This window comes from Pollicipes pollicipes, unplaced genomic scaffold, assembly GCF_011947565.3.
Source record: "Pollicipes pollicipes isolate AB1234 unplaced genomic scaffold, Ppol_2.1 Scaffold_6052;HRSCAF=7182_pilon_pilon_pilon, whole genome shotgun sequence".
Taxonomy (NCBI): domain Eukaryota; kingdom Metazoa; phylum Arthropoda; class Thecostraca; order Pollicipedomorpha; family Pollicipedidae; genus Pollicipes; species Pollicipes pollicipes.
The window spans coordinates 24,950,586-24,958,538 of NW_023596805.1; the positions used below are offsets into that span (position 1 = coordinate 24,950,586).

At 48.3% G+C, this 7,953-nt stretch overlaps 2 non-coding genes across 2 annotated transcripts; both read right to left on the reverse strand.

Moving 5' to 3' along the window:
• Positions 1-342: 342 nt before the first annotated feature.
• TRNAG-GCC (transfer RNA glycine (anticodon GCC)) lies at positions 343-413 on the reverse strand. The gene has a single exon. It is a non-coding gene; the product is annotated as a tRNA-Gly (tRNA).
• Positions 414-2,160: 1,747 nt separating this feature from the next.
• TRNAG-GCC (transfer RNA glycine (anticodon GCC)) lies at positions 2,161-2,231 on the reverse strand. The gene has a single exon. It is a non-coding gene; the product is annotated as a tRNA-Gly (tRNA).
• Positions 2,232-7,953: the final 5,722 nt, after the last annotated feature.

A 7,953-nucleotide genomic window follows, 5' to 3' on the forward strand; every position in this document is an offset into this window, starting at 1 on the left:
GCTGTGTGTTTATCCCCCTCCCATATCAACCGGGGCACAACCATGTAGCTACGACGTCATGGTCTGAAAGAAACTAAAAGACCCGTCGCTAACTAGTTACGTGTTCTGAATAGCTATTCGACTATCAGTCAGTCCAATGAGCATTGTAGAGAAGGCTTCAATGTGGAGAATGTGTCGCTTTACAAGATACCTTTTTATGAAGAACGGAACAGAAATACACTAAATTGTATCAGCAGTCTAGACAAATGGACCCGTGATGGCAATGCGAGCCATGACACATATCATCCCGCTTGTCTTGATTGGTCCGCTTCGGTCCGCGAAGCAGTGTTCAAATTGCGAAAATGCATCGGCCGGGAATCGAACCCGGGCCGCCCGCGTGGCAGGCGAGCATTCTACCACTGAACCACCGATGCTGAGTAAATGGGTTCAAACCTGATTATCGGAGGTGGGTGGGTCATAATTGAGTTTATCGAGGAGAAGTGACACTTTTAAGTCCCTTTCTCTCTGGTGAGACAAGGCTAATGTCCAATTGCTATAAGCTGTGCGCTTGTCCCCTCCCGCCCTCTCTGTGGCACAGTACATGTGGGTACGTTGTTTTGGTTTGAATGAAACTAAAAGAGCCGTCGCCAAGTACTTACGTCTTCTAAATAGCCATTCGACTACCAGTCAGTCCAATGAGCATTGCTGGTAGCACTTGAATATTGAGAAGGTGTCGTTGTTTATTTGAACATAATTGAAGTGATTGAGGAAAAGTTATTCTTCTAAGTTGTTTCCTCTCCGGATAGGCAAAACTAATGTTCAAATACTCTAATGTGTGAAGTCGTCTCCCTTCGCGCCCTCTCCGGCACAGCCCATATAGGTTTGTTGTCATCGTCTGAGTGAAGATAAAAATTCGTTGCCAAATAGTTCGGGTTCTCAATACATATTGGAATACCATTTAAAATAATGGACACTCCAGGTAAAACATGAATGCTGAAGAGATGGAAATGTACTTTGTAAAATATAGTTCTTATGTGCCGGGATTCTACGATTAAATAGCACTTCACCACTTTTCGGGTTTTTGCGGCCTATCGATGCCTTGTTGAGGCGTGACCACTTGCATTTTACTGTGCGGCGCTACTGCGTCGTGTTTTGCTGTCACTAAAGCATTTATGACTATACGCAGGGCCACTGTCAAGTTCCGTGTCGTTCGAAACTCATGGGTTGTCTGGATCGACGCTATATGTGCATTCTTAGGCCCCGCTACTCCTTTGCCCCATGACCGGGTAAGGCAAAAATGGGAATATGTTTCTACACTGTTTTTTATCTTTAACGTAAAACTTATAATATTAGCCTTTTAAGACGACCCAGAGCAAATGTACGCCCATGCGTGACCAGCAATAAAGTGCTGGGTCACCACAACATCACGCTGTCATTTTCGTTCTAAGCATCACGCTCGCTCGCTTGCCGATCGCCTTTTTGCGGAAGTCGGTTATATGCCATTTCAGATCACAATAGGGATGTAGGACAGTCATTTTCATTCCAATCTGTCCAAGGGTGAAGCAAGCCAACGCACTGCTATGACCACAAACAGTAACCAATCGGAAGCCAACATCACACCCAAAGACGACCCTCCAAAAGGCAGGAACGACCAAAGGCAGACCGATCAAAGACGGAGCGCAATGCCACGCCAACTGGCGAGGTACGAACCGATACGATGGCGTTAGGTCAGTTACCTGCGTTGGCATGTCAGTTATCCGAAAAGACCAGGGAATTCCCCGTTGCAAAGGACTTGATGTGACACTAGAGGAGTCATTCTTGTGTGGGATGACCTTGTGACGACCTGTTGAGATCGGCTCCTGTCCAAAGACACAACAGGCAGTATCTGCCTCTGCTTCATTTCAGACTGGCGTTTGTAATGTAATTCGACATGAGTGTTCTCAATGGCTTTGGACAATCAGTCAGCCTAATGGACATTGCAGATCAGACTTGAATGTTGAGGAGAAGATGTCATTTGCCAATATGCCTGTTTTATGACGAATGGGACAGAAACACACTGGGTATTATCAGCAGTAGCAGATAAATGGAGCCCGGGTGGCAATGTGAGCCATGACACATGTCATCCAGCTTGTGTTGATTGGTCCGCTTCGAGGGCTGGAAGCGGTGTTCAAATGGCGAAAATGCATCGGCCGGGAATCGAACCCGGGCCGCCCGCGTGGCAGGCGAGCATTCTACCACTGAACCACCGATGCTGAATGATCGGGATCGAACCTGATTACCGGAGGTCGTTGGGTCATAGTGGAATTGATTTAGCAGAAATGAGGCCTTTACCTCTTTTCTGCTGCGGATGAGGAAAGCCCATGCCCAGTGCTCTAAGCGGTGAACTTTTTCCCATCCCGCGCCCTCCGTGGCCCAACTCGTTTAGGTGCGCTGTCATGGCCCAAAGAAACTAAAACAGCCGTCGCCAAACAGTTCCGGTTCTCAATAGGTACGGGACCACCATTTAAGCTAATGGACTTTGCGGACAAGACATGAATGCTGGAGAGATTGAGATTTATCTCATGGAAATATGTTTTGTTGTCTGTAGGCAAATGAGGCCGAATGTTGAGGCCGTCTTCTATGAAGTCCGGTTCGTAGGTTGTAGTCCTGGTGACTGAGTTCAGTTGTTTGCAATACAGCATATGTAACGTAGTCCAAAAAAGGTGCGAGATAAAAAATGAAATAGCAACTGATAATCTGCATAGACATCATGTACACACGTACACACGCACGCACGCACGCACGCACGCACGCACGCACGCACGCACGCACGCACGCACGCACGCATACGCACACGCCCACACGCGCGCACACGTGCACGATGCATGTTTATTTAATGTATATGTATATACGTGTATATATATATGCATATATATATATATATATATAATATATATATATATAACGTATATCCATATATTTATATAAGCTACAATTAACTTTGGTAACAGGGAAGAAAACGCAATAATGTAACGATAAAAACGTTCTGAACAGTTTCCTTTCTTCTGGCCAGTTCATGTTCGATTGTATTCCTTCGTCACATGGAGTGTCAATGATCTTGCTGAATTAGAGCGGTTTGGATATGGACTTTTTCTTGCCGCACGTTACACGGCAGCCGGAGTTAGTTTCCTGTTTGGGCTGACGTGCGATGCAGTCTCCAGTCGTGAGCTTTCGAGCCGCCAAGGTTACGTAATGCGGCACAGTTGCTTTATGGGACTGCCGTGGTTGATATAAAACACATGCTGATAGCTTGCCGTGCACAGGGACACCTGACTTTAACACGGCGTGCCCTTAAGCCAACTTTTGTCGACGTTGATGTCCAGCGAGTTGTTAAATCAAAACATCGGCGTTGGTTGATATGGAATGTTTGCTGGGAGCTCATGTCACGCATGGTGGCGTATCTTCCAGAGGGATCTCGACTTTTTCTCATTGATTATCATCGTGTCTCATACTTGCCGGCCTGGACGTGCTGCACGCTGTAAAATGGTAGCCTCGTTGTCTTTAAATGCGTCATTACCTGGCCAGGCTGCAGCGTACACAGTGCTACCTTCTGTTTTGTCAGTCTAAGTGAAGCCGCATTAATTCCCAAATGCATGGGGACTGCTGTTTGAACGCCAGAAATGCCAACCCATGCCAAAAAGGCAGAATCGGGAAATCCGTCTCCTTATACCACGCATCAGTTAGCATCGGCGTATCAGACCTCAACACGCGATGGTGTTCTTTTCTTGTTGCACAACACGAGGCTCATTTTCCTACCCTGATTAGTGTCACCTAAAATCCAATGCATCGGCCGGGAATCGAACCCGCCTGGCAGGCCAGCATTCTACCACTCAACCACCGATGATAAGTGAAGGGGATTAAACCTGATAACCGGAGGTCGATGGGTTGTTGTTTTTTAAACATGATTGACTTGGTTGAGAAGAAGCTTTCCTCCAAGTTGTATGTCTCGGGAAAGGCAAAGCTAATGTTCAAATACTCGAAGCTTTAAATTTGTCTCCCTCCCGCACCGTCTCTGGCACAACCCATGTAGGTACGATGGGGGTCTGAATGAAGCCAAAAAAGTCGTCGCCAAGGGATTGGGTTCTCAACAGGTATTGGAATACCGTTAAAAATAAACATTGCAGGTGAGACATGAACGCTGAAGAGATGGAGATGAACTTTACAAAATATAGTTATTATGTGCCGCGAATTCTACGATTGTATACGATTTTAGCAAGAGTAGCCTTACGAACAAGGTTCGTAGCAAGTGGCGAAGCAATGCCAGCCATATGCTGTAACCACATTTATTAATCACACGTAAATGGTTCGCGACGGCTCTTTAGTTTCATTCGGACCATGACAACGCACCCACGTGGTTGTGCCTCCGTTGGGATGGGAGGGGACAAGCGCTCAGCTTAGAGCAATTGAACATTTCCTTTGGCTTTGCGGAGAGAAAAGGACTGAGAAGTCTTATTTCTCCTCAATCAAGTCAATTATGACTCACCGGCCTCCGGTAACCAGGTTTAAACCCACTAACTAAGCATCGGTGGTTCAGTGGTAGAATGCTCGCCTGCCACGCGGGCGGCCCGGGTTCGATTCCCGGCCGATGCATTTTCGCGATTTAAACGCTGCTCCTTGCACTCAAAAGCGGACCACTAAACACAAGCTGGATGCCATGCGTCGTGGATCACATTGCCACCCGGGCTCCATTTGTCTGCGACTGCTGATAATTTCTAGTGTAGTTCCGTTGTATTCTTCATCATCACTTATCAATCTCCGATAGGTTTTAATAGTTCAACTGGATAGGTGGAGGATGAATATAGCCGTAATTTTTTGTCACCTTCCATGAATCTGGGACATATAACTACTTTTTAAACGCATAACTCCTGATACATAAAAAACTTATCTTGACCAGCAACACCGTCTCAACATCCAAGGCTTATCTGCAATGTTCAGTAGACTAACTGATAGTCGAATAGTTTTCAGAACACGTAACTACTTGGCGACGGCTCCTTTTAGTTTCATTCAGATCACGCCAACGTGCCTACATGGGTTGTGCCTCGGTTGGGGTGGAAGGGGACAAGCGCACAGCTTAGAGCAATTGAAGATTGCTTTGGCTTTCCCAAGACAAAAGGACTTTAAAGCCTCACTTCACCTCACTCCTCAATCAACTCAATTATGACCCACCGACCTCCGGTTATCAGGTTTAAACCCCTTCGCTTAGCATCGGTGGTTCAGTGGTAGAATGCTCGCCTGCCACGCGGGCGGCCCGGGTTCGATTCCCGGCCGATGCAGTTTTGATTCAAGATAATAGAATGTCGTGTCACGCATTGCGTGCCGCGCATCGTGAAACTGCCGCCCAGCATGGGGCAAAGCGACTGTCTGACCAACGTCCACACCGACAAATGTGATACGAAATGCACAAGGTGGAAAAACCCAGCACCCCGTGCTAGACAGATTATCAGTTCAGAATATACCCCGCACTGCAATCCTGTCATGGACATTCTCGCTTATGTTTATGTATGATGTACCCGTAGCGGGCTGATCTCAGGCGCACGTGGGAAGACAGCACCACACGTTAGTACTTACAAGAAAGTAGCCTCCACGGGTTACCTTCTTGGCCACTGCATGGGTTGCGGGCTAGGAAACGACCGTCCAAAAATGGCTCTCCACGCACGGCATTTTGAGTATGCATACCAGAGACGCAACTGTCCAAAAAATATCAGCCCAGCCATGTTGTTAACGTCACAGGTGTTGCCAAAATATTGTTACGTATTAGATGCCAATTAAATGCCATTTCATGTCCAATGTAAAGCATCGGTATAAAATTGAGGTGGGGGAATTAAATGCATCTTACAATAAGTGAATACTTGCGGACTCGTGGTGGATCAGCATTAAAACATAGCGGGCTTTGGCTCGCTGGATCACTAGCTACGCGGGGCGGGCTGGACCGCTAGCTAGGCGGGGCGGGCTGGATCACTAGCTAGGCGGGGCGGACTGGGCTTGAGGTTAACTTTTTCTGTTATTTTTTTGACAATTGCGTCTCTAGCACGGATGCTCAGGGTGCCGTGCATGAAGAGTTGCTTTCGGACGGTCCGTTCAGAGCCCCAAACGGTACCCAGGGATGGTGTCTTGCGTATGTAGGCTCAGGGTGTCGTGCATGGAGTTTTTTTCGGACGGTCGGTTCACAACCCGCACCCTGTGCGGTGGCCAAGAAAGTAACTGTAAGTAACTGCGGTGGCCAAGAAGGTAACCATGGAGGCTACTTTCTTGTGATTGCTAACGTGTGATGCAGTCTCGCCATGTGCGCCCGAACTCCTGACCCTGACAGGATTGCAGTGCTGGGTATATAATCTAAACCGATCATCTGTCTAGTACAGGGGTGTTGGGTTTTTCTGCATCGTGCATTTTATGCACGATGCAGAAAAACCCAAACGCGTGTACCCACAAGTGCGCGCGTGAGTGCACACGTGGTGTGTGTGTGTGTGTGTGTGTGTGTGGTGTGTGGTGTGTGTGTGTGGTGTGTGTGTGTGGTGTGTGTGTGTGTGTGTGTGTGTGTGTGCGTGTGCGTGTGCGTGTGCGTGTGCGTGTGCGTGTGCGTGTGCGTGTGCGTGTGCGTGTGCGTGTGCGTGTGCGTGTGTGTGTGCGTGTGCGTGTGCGTGTGCGTGTGCGCGTGTGCGTGTGTGCGTGTGCGTGTGCGCGTGTGCGAACTATTTGACGACGGCTCCTTTACTTTCATTCAGACTGACAAAACACCCAAAGTGCTGTGCCACGGAGGGCGCAGGAGCGGGACAAGTTCACAGCTTACAGCAGCTGGACATGAGCTTTGCTTATCCGGAGCAGAAACGACTTTAAGGCCTCGCCTCTTCTCAATCAATTCAATAATGACCCAACGATCTCCGGTAATCAGGTCTGAGCCCAAGCACTCAGCATCGGTAGTTCAGATAGCTATTCAGAACGCGTAACTACTTGGCGACGGCTCCTTTAGTTTCATTCAGACCATGACAACGCACCCACATGGGCTGTGCCACGGAGGGGCAGGAGGGACGAGCGCACTGCTCAGTGCAACTGGAGATCAGCTTTGGCTATCCGGAGAGAAAAGGACTTCTCCTCTTGCTTAAGGCACGAAGCCCCACTTCTCCTCAATCAACTCAATTATGACCCATCGACCTCCGGTAATCAAGTTTAAACCCCTTCACTCAGCATCGGTGGTTCAGTGGTAGAATGCTCGCCTGCCACGCGGGCGGCCCGGGTTCGATTCCCGGCCGATGCATTTTCCACTTCGTGCCTTAAGCATCGAGCTGCCGGAGAAGAAGGCCGCAGAACGCAATGAGAGTATATGAAACGTTGAACAAAGGCATATTTACAAACTTGCGTAAGTTGTTGAGTGCATTAGCGAGGAACATTATTCGCATAGACAAGACAGGAGAATTAGCGTTATTCCTCGGATAAAAACCACGAGAATGGAAATCTAGTTGGGTTTGATATCTCGGCAACATGCCTTTATCTTTTTTGACGAGACGTCATTGTAAACGGATTGGATTTGTGATGATATGACAGCACAGTATTATGCGGTGCTTTGCAAACGCGCTACATAGCGCGTTTGCATACATACCACAATATGTACGGCGTGAATCTGCCCGTGATGCAGTCTCCAGGCGCTGTTATATTCAGTCGGCTTATCTCTCAGTGCCCGTAAGCGGTGCGGTGGCTGGAGGCTAGGGTCTTGTGCGCACCGAGCCGCGGTGCAGCCTCGTGGAGGGGCCTTAACGATTCGTGTTACACCAGATGTAAAACGTTTGTAAATATCGTAAGGCCTCACTTCCCAATCAATTCAATTATGACCCAACGACCTCCGGTAATCGGATTTGCACCCATCCAATTAGCATCGGTGGTTCAGTGGTAGAATGCTCGCCTGCCACGCGGGCGGCCCGGGTTCGATTCCCGGCCGATGCA